This window comes from Anomalospiza imberbis, chromosome 1 (assembly GCF_031753505.1).
Source record: "Anomalospiza imberbis isolate Cuckoo-Finch-1a 21T00152 chromosome 1, ASM3175350v1, whole genome shotgun sequence".
In the NCBI taxonomy this organism is placed as follows: Eukaryota; Metazoa; Chordata; class Aves; order Passeriformes; family Viduidae; genus Anomalospiza; species Anomalospiza imberbis.
Window position 1 is genome coordinate 5505480 of NC_089681.1, and position 14409 is coordinate 5519888.

At 40.2% G+C, this 14409-nt stretch overlaps 1 protein-coding gene across 2 annotated transcripts in view; it reads left to right on the forward strand.

Moving 5' to 3' along the window:
• The first annotated feature begins 238 nt into the window (after window positions 1-238).
• COL22A1 (collagen type XXII alpha 1 chain) overlaps window positions 239-14409 on the forward strand; it is a 224222-nt gene continuing 210051 nt past the window's right edge. Inside the window, exon 1 of one of the 2 annotated variants that reach the window (XM_068180318.1) lies at window positions 239-383. The gene's annotated coding sequence lies outside the window, so the exon portion shown is untranslated. Of the gene's footprint in view, window positions 384-11997; window positions 12139-14409 lie in introns of those variants that run through there. The other variant, XM_068180320.1, reaches the window with a different exon arrangement.

Consider the following 14409-nt stretch of genomic DNA (forward strand, 5'->3'; position numbering starts at 1 on the left):
CCTTCTCTTTCCCTTCTCTTTCCCTTCTCTTTCCCTTCTCTTTCCCTTCTCTTTCCCTTCTCTTTCCCTTCTCTTTCCCTTCTCTTTCTCTTCTCTTTCTCTTCTTCTCTTCCTCTTCTCTCTCTTTCTCTTCTCTTCCTCTCCTCTCACAGAGGATGCAGCGTTTTGCCAATCCCCATCACTGACATGTCCCTGTGAACGCGTGTGCGCAGGGGGGCTCGGGGGAGTGTGTCTGTCTGTGCGTGTCCGTGTGTCTGTCTGTGCGCTGCTGCCCTGCCCGCCCATCACCGCCCCATCCCCGCCAGGCTGACAGCTCCGCAGAGCGCACCCGGGTCAGGAACCGGGTTCCAGGTACCACTTCGGGTGGTGCGGTGTCTGTGCAGGTAAGAGGACATTGTTGGGTTCGCAAACCTGGCACCCAGGGCACTGCAACTGAAAAAAAACTCTGCTATGTCTTTTTATTTTCGTTTTTTCCCCCAACAGGGAGGAGTATCAAATTCAGAGGACTAATTTTATTTTTTTTTAAACTATGCAGACATGCAAGAAAAGGGTCTGTCTTTTTACAAAGAAAATATAGGAAGAACTGTGTTCCATTATTCTTAAGATGGATTTATTTATTTCTCATTTAGTTAACAAAGTTTTTAGATCAGAGTGTACTAAGTGAGTTGGTCACCTGAATCAGGTGTGGTGAGCCCTCAAATTGGGATTAGCAGATGCAGAAGACTTCACTGCAGTTGATAAAGCAGTGGCTGAGGGATGTGTAATGCCTTCATTGAGGAAAGCCATTGACAGGAGGTTGACAGATGTCAAGATTGCACTGTAATCACTGTTTTCAGGGTTGGTTCTCCTAACATAAATACCTTGGGAGTTTGATGACCTTACACCTTTTTGTATTCTGTCTCTGTATTGGTGCAGTTTCTCAGTATGTGGAAATACATTGCCGTGTTAACAAGATGTTTTCTCCACATTTATTACAAATGTGCTATGTGTCACCTTATAGCTGTAGCCTCTAATGCTTCCTCTGAAATGCCTAATTCATCACCTCCTTCTCTTCTGAGTTTTTACATAGCTAGAGTTCTTAAAAGAGTGTAGTGGCTTCTGACACTTCACAGCATTAGCAAGCACGTGGTGCTGTGCCTGTTTGCATGTATTTTGATTAAAACCTTAAAATAACACAGCCCATCTGTGCAGTGTGGACATTAGTGGGATTATTCTTGGGAAGATGCACCTGCAAAATGTATCTGTGTTACTCAATGTGCTCAATTAGCAACCAGAATTACTTTAGGTGCATGTCTGAATCTCCTTTTTCTCTTCAATAAATGACTGCTTAGACATCTGTTTTGGGGGAGTTTGTATAGATACTAATTGATAAAATAATAGGGAGAAGTGTTGCCAAATAGGTCAGGCAGGCAATTGCAAGAAGCTATATGGCTTCTTTTTTTTTTTTTTTTTTTTTTTTTTTTTTTTTTTTTTTTTTTTTTTTTTTTTTTTCTTAAAGAGTAGGCATTTAGTAATTTTAAGTAAAATTTCAATCATACATATTTTCCATTAAGATGCTGCTATTCTGAACATACAAATACTATTGTCTGGACAGCTGGGACAGTGTCCTGAGTAACTCCCAGTTAAATCAAATACATGAAGGTAGATTTTATATCAATGAAGTGTTTATAGAATATTATTGCAAAAGAAACCCCTGAGTATAACTGTGCATCCTCAGTAAGTGCATTGTGCTCTGCTGCTTCTAGCAAGAGGCAGTGTTGGATGTTTTGGCTTCCTTTCTGGTGAGATGGAGAAGAGTCCAATTCTGAGCTTAGGAATGGGCAGCCCACCAGCTGATGAATGTCATCTGGTTTTGTGAATTACTCCAAGTAACTTGCAGACAGGCAGTCCTCAGCACACTGCAGAGCAAAGGGAGGAAACCAGGTCTTTTGACTTTTAAACCAGCAGATGACAGTGCCTCTCTCTCCTGGGATCAGTTTGGGGCCAAATCTTGTTTGTTTCAGCAGAAAATAATATTCTCTTTGATCTGAGTGATTGTCTCTTGAATTTGAATGAAACTTTTGCCATGAATGAGCCTTTGGTTTAGAATACCACATCTGATGGAGGACTCATTGCAGGGGAAGTATCTGTCTGACTCATGTTATTCTGAATCATGTTACTATAGTGGAAGAAAACCTCCCCAATGAGGACCTAACAGAGGAAGAATGAGGTGGAAGAATTTGTTAATTTTTTTGGTCTGTGGGAAGGTTTTTATGAGCTCAGAGACCCAGACAATGAGTGGGTGAGCATGTCTGTAGCATCTATACATATACCTAAGTATTTTCTTCTTCTTGCATTTCATACAGTTTTAAGGCAAGCATCTTTGCTACATGCCAGAGCTAGCTTTTGATTCTGGAGATTTTGAAAATAATAGGACTAAACGAATGCTTTTGTTTCCAGCATGTGATAACTTTCTTGCTAAATTATATTCCTGAGATTTGTTCCATAATTATCTTGGCTTCAATGGATATTTCAATTTGTCATACTGTAATGCTTTCTTCTAAAACTTGTTTTGATTAATCACTGCTGGGTGATCACAATTCCTCCTGTTTAAAGACCATTCTTGAATTCTTCCCATTTCTCACAATGAGAAGCAAAACCTTTAAGAAAAAACTCACATTATGTCAACATCTTATCTCTACCACCACACCTGAATGATACAGGTTGTACTGGGCTATTTCAGCTCTTCAGGCAATGCCAAATTCCCCAATCATTCTTACATTAATTTTAATTATGTATTGTCTCCTATGACACTGAAATATTTCCTTCCAGGCTTCCCAAACCTATTTTCCATTGCAAGGAAATGTGGTGGTGCATTTTTGTCTTTAAAACTGCCTCTTTAGAGAAGACTGATTCCTGCAGGTCTTTCCATGGCCGAGTGAGTCTAAAACCAGGAATGCTGGGTCCTTACTGGGTGCTGGTCTCTTTGTATTAGGCACTACCCACTGTTACAAAGATGTTCTGGAATTTGAGAACTCAAGTTTGGGGCGTGAGGGAAGGGAGAGACAGTGATTTCTACAGAAATCACTGAACTGTAACTGAGGAACTGAGAATATTTTTTTAAATTCTTCTAGAATATGTAGGTACAGCTTGAAAAAACAGGAAAATGGATATATTGGAAATTGGTCCTCTTTGGACACAAACTCATTCTGGAAGTTTTCTTCATCTATGCTTAATTTTATTTGGTGTTTTCATAGAGGCTTCTTCCAGTTGCTGCTGGAAGTTTTATGATCCCCTTCAGTGGAAATCACATCAGGCTTCTGAATCTGGCAGGAGCAAAGGTTGACTGAGATGACTGTCCCAGCTCCATGAGTAGAGCCAAGCAGAGGAATGTCTTCTGCAGAAGGAAACTTCTGCAAAGATCTCCTGTTGTGCTTTTGGCCTTAAGTCTTGAAATGATCTGCTGAAGGTACACTTAGACTTGCATTCTCCTTTGCAAGCAAGTATGAAAACTTGTAAGTTAATAATCATAACATTTATTTTACAGTATTTGATTTCAAATTTTATTTAAAATATACTGCTAGGTTTCGGGTTTTCTTCAGTGGAGAAGAGATCTTAGTCCTAATGTTCTTGACTTATAAATGTCATCAGGGGTCAGTAAATTACAGGTGAAGTCAAGGATTTTTACCTTAAACTTGCAGTCCACTGATGTGTAGTCAGGAAGCACAGATTGAGGATGTTGCACTGGCAGCCTCTGGCAAGTCACTGAACCTGTGAGCAGTCAGTTCTTCCAGCTGTGAATAAGAGATAATATTAGAAGGAGGTTTTACATGAATTGTGATCTTAAGTTCTTAAAAATAGCCCAAACAAATCTGAAGGTTTATGTAAAATTGAAGCATCCTGATTTCTTATTAATTGAATAATATATTTTCTAACAGTTGGCAAGATTTCTATAATTTGAGTGATGAAGAGAAACAAGCTGGAGCTGATTTTTTTTAAAGTATAGAATCAGAGAACAATAGAACTGTTTAGTTTGAAAAAGACCCCTAAGGCCATCAAGTCTAGCCATTAACCCAGCACTGTCATGTCTACCACTAAACCCTGTCCCCAAGTGCCACATACATTTTAAATACCTGCAGGGATGGTGGCTCCACACCTTCCCTGGGCAGCCTCTTCCAATGCTTGATAATTCTTTCAGTAAAGAAATCCTTCAAAATCTCCAATTTAAACCTCCCCTGGTGCAACTTGAGGCCATTTCCTCCTGTCCTATCCCTGTCACCCGGGAGAAGAAACCAGCCTTCCTCACAAGTCTTCTATTCAGAGATAATAATGGAGCACCAAGACCTCTACAGCCCTCATTTTCTGTCTCAGAACTTTTCCTTTATGTGATCTCCTTTGCCCTTGCTGGTGCAGGCTGCCTTGGGGGTCCTAATCAGCAATTGCAAACCCTGGGCTGGCAATCACAGCAGCAGAGCTGAGGTAGGGGGACCATGCCCTGATTTCTTCTCCCTGCTTTACTCCTGATGTCCAGCTCCACCAAATAGGCTGAAAAGATTTATCATGTGAATGTGAGCCATGAAGCAGGAGGGATGGCTCTGCTTGTGGGACAAGTTTCTTATTCCTTTCTACTCTGAATATGAGGGTAGGAGTGGGCTGATAATATTTATTTTTCAGCATCATTCAAAGGTCAGTTGAATAGCTACTACTTCACCTAGGAAAGAAAAAGTATGGACACACTTTTATTGACTTGAAAAAACTGTTTCAGTATTGGCAGTAGGTGGGTATGTCACATACCTGGGACTTGTGTTATAGCTTAGAGATTTAATCTGGAGTGGGAAAAGAAGAAAGAAACCACCCTTCTCTCTAAGAACAATTGTTGATATACAACAGGTATGTTGTTTGATGGACAATTAATTTCACAAATCAAGTGATGCTAGTAGTGAGATATCTTTTGATACCTTGTGCTGCTAGCTGCAACCTAAAAAATAGGTTGTTTTGGAGATCCAAGTGGGCTGAGTTCTATTCTTTATTACATTAAGGTTTTCATGGCAAATACCTGCTATCTTTGTGTTAGATCTAACAAGGGTGTTAGATTTACAAGGCCTCTTTCTGTAAAGCAGAATGAATTCTCTCTAAAGACTTCCCATTTCTTTCCCAGTAGGGAGGAAATTCATCAGTAAAGACTGGGCAGGTACCTGTGAGCTCTGGCACTCACTTCCAAACTCTTGCTCTACAGAAAAAAGCAAAGCAGCCTGTCCTGGGAGCCCACTGGGCAGTCACAAATCCCACTCCAGGGTGTGTGGGGCTGTGGAGCTGGCCAAAAAGTACCAAAACTGGACCTGACCTGATCAGGTGCCACAAAGCTTCTCCAAGCTAGCTTCTCCAAGCTTCTCCGAGTGCTAGCCTTGATTATTCATTAGGAATGAATGAAACTCAGTTATGGGTCATGTTTTGCAAGTGCTGTCAGTCCTGATTATGCAGTGGTGTAGATTTCCTGTGCTCAGGGAGTGCTGTTATCACAGAGCTCATCTACTATGCAGTAGATGTAAGTTATCCTTCTCCAGCTCATCAGAATCTATTTACTTTGCATTGATTCAGTTCCTTAGAAATTAATCTTTGATTCTTTGCAGAACAGAAAGATCCCTTGAGTTTAGTTTAAGCAACTTGATTTGATTATTGTTATGTCCTGAATATTGATTCTTAAGTGATTTTAATAAGAGATGTCAAAACTGCCATATTTCACTTCACATTTGAGAGCAAGTTTAAACTGTTGGTACATTGAAATATTTTTGGACTGATGGTCTTTGCTCTAACCCTAGCCAATACTTGTTTGTGGTTTGACTCTTTATTGCCCAAGTGCAATTTTTTCACTGCTTAACCATGTTGAAGTATTTGCCAGTTGTCAGCACCCAGGTATTTCCTTCCAGAGCAACCTGGTTAACATTGATTAACATATAATATTTGCATATTGATTGCAAAGATTTTCTTTGCGCTGTAAAGTTTAGAGGTACTGGGGATTTCTGTTGCCTTCATGCTAAGTGTAAAACTAATTACCTCTTGTATGACAGAACTTCGCTGATTCCAATTTCACCAGCAGATAAAGGCTGCAAATAATCTGCGTGGACTGTCTTGATTGCCAATGCAGTTCTTAGTAATGAAACAACAGCTGGTACCTATTTTACAGCACTTCTTGTGCTGAGCATTCCTGAAAACCTTTATCCATTTCAGTAGCAGGATTGGTTTTCTTCACAGTAAGTTAAATGCCTTATTGAATCTTCAAGGAAAGGGACACATGGCTTTCAGTCCTTTGTAATGTTTGATATAAAAAAAAAATGTTTTTCAGTGCTTATCTTTGCAAAATATACCAGAAAATCTGCAGCAAACCCCACTGACTAGGTCTAGACAGGGTGGTCAGGCACAGTGGTATTAAATTCCGACTGGGAAATTAATTCAGCACTGGCCAAGAGGCAGCAAGGCATAGCCCTTCTGTAGCACCTGGAATTCCTCTGTTCCTGTGTGAGCACTGACAAAGCTCAGATCTGCCTCATTTCCATGACCTACTGCAGAACAGCCCAGGAGGCTCAGTCTGAACACAGTACCTGATGGTGTAGCTCTGCAATGGACAGAGACTTCAGGTTCCTGCAGCAAGAAGAAGAAAAAAACCCATTCCTTCTGTAAAGGACAGTTCTCTAACACAGATAATAAATCTGTTCTGGAAGGCTGGGGCAGGAGTGAGCTGCTCATTCCTAACAGATGGGTTGACAATCCTTGTTCAAGTCTGATATTTCATAAACCACCTTGAGTTGTTTCAAGGCAATTTTCCCTGCCCTGCTTTGCTGTTTAGTTATGGTACCACCTCTGGAGTGTTACCGAGAGTAGTTTTTATGCTTTCTGGAGACTTTTCTTAATTATATGGCTAAGTACTTTTATGATTCATTCCTGAAATTAAAACAGTTTACAACTGGATTTATATTATCTTTTTTCTTTGCCATCCCTTGGGTTTTTTACTGAGTACATTTTCTCAGTTCAGTTTGTACTCAAGCTTTTTGTTTATATTTGACCACTTTTTTCTTCTATAAAATTTGCTGTTCTGCCTTTATTTCTTTTTCTTGCTGCCTTTGATTTTTTCCTCTCCTTTTCAGTAGATATTTCTACTGCTGTCTTTTCTTCACTTAGCATCCTTTTCACTTCCCTTAGCAGCTGTTCCCAGACTATGGGCCATGACCTCAGGCAGGCTGTGGCAGTTATAAGTGGGCTACAAAATTAAGTTGCTAATTTTGGATGTGGTGACAAAGGGAAGTCAAAGAGTTGTTAGTTTCCTTCGGCAGTTTTCTGAGCTAAGACTGATAACATGTAGGAAAACAGATAAAGCATCAAGTACCCTTATACCAGATACCACTGATATGATAAACAACTTAAACCTATTTGCTCTTCAATTTCTCCCCCTTTCCCTGTCAGAGGTTCTGCTTCCTGTGACTCTCCCAGAGAATGTTTTTGAAGGCAATAACCTGCTAAGGCAGGTCCTGCCCAGCCAAGGAAGCCACAGAGGGTGCACTGAGTTTTGGGGAGTTCTGGGAAGTCTGTCCTCCTAGATGAAAGAGTTGCTGGAAGTTTTGTAGGTCTTCAGGATTCAGAAGAAAAAAAAAAAACAACCAAAAAACAACAACAACAACAAAACAAACAAACAAAAAATACCCCACAAACCCAAACCAAAACAGACCAAGAAAAATCGCACCAGAAATAAGCAGGAATAATTTTGGTTTAACCAGTGTCTGTTTTCCCCTTAGCTCTTTGACTTTGTACTTCTCTTCATTCATGACTTGCAGATACATAATATATTGGGCTCAATTCCCTTAAATAATTTCCATGTCCCATGACATGGGTGGACATAACATGGGACAAAAGGCTGTGCCACTGGTTTGTGTGGCATTTAACCTCCCTTGGGTCTGTCTGCCTCAAGCAGAGAAGCTGAGTGTGTGTGGAGATGGGCCTTTCCTGCCCAAGATGTCATGCTGGGCCATCTCACCTAGTTTTAGATGTCTGTTGTTGATCCTCACTTTTGGCCACACATCCCTTGCTGCCTTAAAAATGGTGGAAAAAATATGTAGTTTTTCAGGGTAATTCATCTGACCTGTTTGAAATAAATTACTCCCTAGAAGTGTCTGTTTGTCTTTATGGATTATAGAGGGCTGGCAGGTGGTTTACTCAGATTTAGACAACTACACTGTAAATCTCTGTATTGGTCAGATGAAACCTCATAATTTCAATAAGGCACAGCAGAGTCTTGGCAGGACTGGTTCCCCACAGCAGCCAGGAGTGGCCATGGCTGTTGACCCAATATCAGTAGCATCTCTGTCAATAAATTGAAAAGTTTTGTATTGATTAAAAAAGCAGTTTGGGTGAGCAGGAGGGTATGGAATAGCTGTAGAGGGGTGATGATTTCATCCCAGGTATCAGGTTTAGGATCTTTCAGGATATGTGTGATGTGACAGTGATGTCATATAGCTCAGTGTCAGGCACATGTGGAGATGTAGAGGGAGTATGAGGCTGTTGGACTGCACATTACCCTTAAAAACCTCTTCTCTCTCCTGTCCAAGGCTCAGGGAAGAGGAGGGATTACACTGGTTTTGGGGAATACCAGCCTTTGGGTTGATTTAGTGTAACTTTAAGACAATTCTGACACAAAGCCAGTGTTTCTCCTGCATTGAAACCCAAATAATTGCTGGAACATGGCAGGCAACAATTTCCTGTGAAACGGACACTGGTGTAACTGATCATTTCACTTATCCCTCTTACAAATAGGACAAGGTTTATTAATTCTCATTTGTCATTAAGAAGCTCCATAGAGCATGGATTTTTTCTTTTGTCAGTCTGATGCTGTCTGCAAAAACTTGGCCTTTATCTACTCGAGTGTCTCAATTAAAAATTGGCCTTTATCTATGGAGTCTTTCAATTAAATAGTAGTATTATGAATACTACTATTCAATTGAAATTGAATCTTGATTCATGCCTAGGTGGGAGGATCTGTGCCATTGTTCAAACAGCTTTTCTGCCTCATTACTAGCTCTTCTTGTTTGGCTAACTTGTTTGCCCAATCAGACGATAAATGCTAATCCCTTCTCTGTTCTATGACATGATGCTGAATTGGATGTCTGCAAAGCTCATAGAAGAGTTTTTCTCCTTCAACACCATCAGGAAAAATGGGAGATTTTAAGACCCTATTAGCCCCTTGGACTTTTAATGCTGTACGCCCATGGGATTAGTGAAATCCTGTTTATTACAAGGTAAATCTTTCCACACGAGGATCAAGTCTGGTAAACAGGGCACCCTTTGCTCTTGTCCTAGCTGAGATAATGTGGGACAGGAAGGCCTTGCTTTTGATGCAAGACTTGGACAGCTGAACTCAGCTTAATTCTGGCTCTGTCACAGTAATTTTATACAAAATAAATCATAGAAATCACAGAATGGTTTGGGTTGGAGGGGACCTCAAAGATCATCTTGTTCATGCCTCCTGCCATGGCCAGGGACACTTTCCACTAGTCCAGGTTGCTCCAAACCCCATCCAGCCTTTCCTTGTACTCTTCCAGGGATGGGGCATCCACAGCTTCTTCATCTGAAATCCACCCAAGCTCCCATTCCCATCTTAAAAAAAGGCATTTTAAAGATGACAGGTAAAGAGTCTGGTTATAACCCTATTTGTCTCATCACCTGCTTGCATTTTTTATTCATTGCCTAATTCTCTTCATGAAAAACTCCATCTTGGTAGCTTCTCACATTGCTTGGGAGATGAGACAATGGCAAGAGCAGCACCCAGACTCCTGAGCAGCAGACAAGTGTCTGAGAGAGTCTTGTAGGTTTTACACCAGATCCCTGCTGTCCTGCAGGGTTATAAAGAGGGTCAGTGATCAGCATTTCATGCTTCCAGAATTGCTGCTGCTTTCAAGTGTGTTGCCTGCAGTCAAGAGCAGAGTCTTCTTCCCAAGAATTTGAATGATTATTGGGTTAATAATAATCTAAAACCACATAATTCACATCTAAGCAGCATTTTCACAAGTGCTAGGACTTGTGAAATCTTTTCTTTTACAGGAGATGGTTCTTTTTATCTTATGATTTATCAAAAAAGACAAGCTTGTGGCCTTCTTGGAGAAGTCAAACTGAATCACAAAACCCTCTGAATTTCACCCCCTGGAACACAAAATCACAGAAAGTGAAAAGAATAGGAGTTAAAAGCTAAAAATTGCAGAAGGAGCACGTAAAGTGTTAGATACCAGGGGCAAATTTTCAAAAGTTTGTGACATTATTTTCTAGGAGAAAGGAGAAATATGATACCCACTTCTTATTAAATGAAAAAAAAATATTAGCCTGATACCTGAAGGAGAGTAAAAACTTACATCTTCCATCAGTGGTTACAGAATGTCTGAGCTGGGAGGGACCCACAAGGATTAGCGAGTCCGGCTCTTCAGTGAACGGCCCGTACAGGAATGGAACCCACAACGTTGGTGCTGTCAGCACCTGGCTCTGGCCAGCTGAGCTCATCTCAGAATAGTGAAATAAATTAAATAAGTTCTGAAAATAAAATCATTCATAAATTACAATGAAATAAATTTTGGAAACCCTGGAGAACGCGGGTGTCGATCCCGCTGCCTCTCGCATGCTAAGCGAGCGCTCTTCCATTTGATATAATTCCCCACAAGTGGTGCCACTCAAGTGAAAGTTTTAGGGTGAAACACTGAAAATACAGCTCCCTTTGGTGACCCTGCACAAAACATGGCAGGCATGTCTAGTTCAGTGCCTGCATCTGTGTTTCAGGTTCCCAAATTTCAAATATTAATGAGAAAACTTGTTGATGAAAAGAAGTAATTTTCTCAGTGGGTGGGTACTCAAGGATTACTCAGGGATTACTTTATATTGAGCTTTATATTTAAGGCTCAAAAATTCTTCCACTGAGGTCTTTCATTTTATCACCTGAATCTGGGGAAAGACCTCTGACCTTGCTCACACTGATGCTTTCTTAGAGAGTACAAATAAATTCCTTTAGATTTGTTTTAAGCAATCTAAAACAGAATGGGAACTAGTGATAAAAAAATTAATTTAATCTTTCCCATGGGTTTAATGCTTTCTGAGAATAAATCCATGAAGCCTAAGAAGAATTCTGTCACTAGCCATTATTTTCTGTGATTTAAGGTTTCATCAGTGTCTTTGAAGTTATACAGACTTAAGTGGAAAATGACTCCAAATTTATTGATGTTCTCATTGTGCTGTCTGTATTTAGGGACAGAGTCTATCATTCCAATAAAAATTATGGAGTACTTTAATCTGCTAAGAGGTGGCTGAGAGACCAGTGGGATTGCCTGAACATTGATCCTTTTGTGAGCTGTGCTAATAAATCAGCAGAGCCAGTAAAGACTAAATCACATATCTCAGGGTGTGATATTTAAAAAAACTATTGTCTGTGTTGGCTTCCACTGATGTGGTGAATTCAGATGGAATACCTGAACTATTAAAAATGCATAATTTTTAAAATTCATAACTTTTAAAATGCATACATTTTTAATGCTTTCAATAATTGTCAAAACCTGTAGATTTAAAATTATGACTTAATTGTTTTTTTAAAATTGTATATGACAACATTGTGGGGGAAAAAATGCCCTCAGACTGCTGTCTGTGGCAAACCAGATGAGCTGGAACATTTCTGACCATATCCTTCCTAGGCAATTTCATCAGGAAATACTTGAAATCACAGACTAGAACTCACTCATTGACCTGTGAGTGCCAGGCAGGACTGAATTAAATGGGTTATCTGCAAACACCAGTGAATCCCCCAGTCCACGAGTGCTGATACTGGGACCAGGACAGGCTCTGGATCTGCCAGCAGAGGAAAGGGGTGTTAAGCAGTGTCCATGTGTTCCCCTGTGCCAGGCAGGAGCTGAGGGCAGCAATCATGGGAGGCACCACAACAGGGGTAGCCCTTCTTTACCATCCTTCTCTTCTGCATTTGTGGTGGCTCTGAGGCTACTTTGGTCCCTGGGAGGGGTAGAGAAGTTCCCAAGTTCTGCCCACATCCTGCCCGTCCCTGCCTGTTTACTTGCAGGGCTGGAGCCTGCAGGAGAAGCACTCCTAAAGGCAATCCTCTGCTGCAGGACAGACCTCAGGAATAAGGTAAGTCTCAAAGTGCCTCAGAGACACATGGAGGGAAAAATACTTTTCCTGCCTCTCATTCTTTTCCTAAAATCAGAAACAGGATGATATAATCCATTCCTAGGTTAAATCTCTGATTTTCCCCTAGAAATGTTTCCTTTGCTGTGAGAGTCACACTATGCAAAGGCAATGCTCCTATTTATAACTTGTGGCTGAATAGAAGTCTCTCATTAAGTAGAACAATCTTAGAGTAACTGTTGAATGGATTTCAGTGCTTTGGTAACATTTATTTTAAGAGCTTGTTCTCTGCAGAAAGGTGGGTCAGCCTCAGCACCAGGGTCTGTGTGGCTTTATTCCTACTTTGCACTTGTGTATGTCCCTTGGAGTTTGGGTTTGCTTATTTTTTATATTTCTTTTAGTTGTTGGTTTTGTTATCTTTTTTTTTTTGACTGACACTAATAGAGTTGCAGCTGCACATCAGGATGAAGCCAGGCTCTGAGATATGAGAGCTTTGCTACGACAAAAAAATAATTGGTTCCTGCAATTTGGAATATGATGAAACTGGAGCGTGTTAAGGTTGAATACTTAGCCTGTTCTTGCATGATCTTTCCAATAACTCATGTTCCTTTGAAGTCACTTCATTGTCCTGACTTTCCTGGGTTTGAATTGTTGCCAGTGAAACAGAGTCCTCCTGGTGTAATTCATAGGCAGGAATCAAAAAGCTGACACGCTTGCACATTGTTATGTGGGGAAAAAAATCTTTTTGCCCCTAGGATGCTATTAGGAACAAGATGACAACTTGTGAATATTTTCCAGGTATCATAATGTTTTAATATATTGGAAAGTTGAATAACATCTGTGATAACATCACAGCAATGTGTGGCATAGTGTTTCTGTTGCCCTGAATTGCAACTCTATTCTAGCCTATGGTGAACATCAAAAATTTTAATACTGAAATTTTATTATAGATTTTAATACTATTTATATCTTTTAATACTTTGAAACTTACAAGGACTTTACTCATGAAGTACACAAAACCAGGGGAAACTGTGGTCTTATGGATATCCAGTGGCATTCCTGTGGATATAACTGAATACTTTAGAAAAGTAATAGAGTGGTTTTTGCTAATAGCATCCCAAAACAAATCTTATGGAAAAAATCTGATGGTCTATGAAGGATTTATTTGTGCTTATTGTTTTGTTTTCCATGGTGAACTTTTTCATAAATAGTGCAGTTACAGGCAAGGTAGACAAGCTGCTTCATGTGAATAAATGAATCAGTACATCAAACTAACGCAGTGGTGTGGAAAAGCAAGAAGTGGCCTATTGTCAGTGAGAAGAGACTTGGGGGTGTGAGGCAGGATATGCTTTTCAATTTGCTGCAATAAACATTTTTCCAAAGACTTCAGAAGTGGAAGTTCAATATAAAAACTGAAGACCTGCATTATGCTCTCAATCTTTTGTTTCGTACACCTCAGAGGGAAATAAAATTCTGCCTTTTCAAAGGGGAGGCCAAATGTGAGGAGGTAGAGCTGTTCTCTCTCAGACTTGAGAGTCAAAGTTATGGTTCATGTGGATGGGAACACCAGAGAGAAGAGTTAAGCCCACACCAGTCTTCTGCTCAGAGGGTTGGTTGTAATGCAGGAAACTAGCTGTGCTCTCATCTGTCTCACATGGACATTTCAAAGGTGGGGAAATCCCTTTCAACAGATAAATGTCAAACCTGTCTGTTGTACTGTATGGTGCCAGTCCTACAGAGAAGACTGTGCTCTGGAAAGACATCATTTATGTGAGATGAATTAAGTACAGAGGCTCTCCAAAGCTTTCATACCCCACGTAATGTTGAAGTTTTGTAGCATTACAGCACTTGCTACTGAGTAAATGCAGCAAGACCAGAATTCCCATGAAGCAAACCATAGAACACTATTGTAAAATGCAGGCGAACCCAGTGGGAAGAAATGATGATGTCTGATTCAGTTCAGAAGGCTGAATGATTTCTTTATTGTAACTATGCTATAATGCATTAATTTACTATATAAAGTAAGATACTAAAACTACATACCTACTTTTCTAACTACCATATCTAACAACTTGTGACCCTATTCTCGAGAGTCCAGACACAGGTGGATTGGATTGGCCATCAGGCTCAAACAATCCTTACCAGAATCCAATCAAGCAATCACCCCAGGTAAACAATTATCCAAGCACATTCCACATGACAAAAACAAGGAGCAGAAATAGAAATTGTTTTCTCTTTCTGTCCTCTGTGCTGCTCTATGAAAAAATCCTGAGA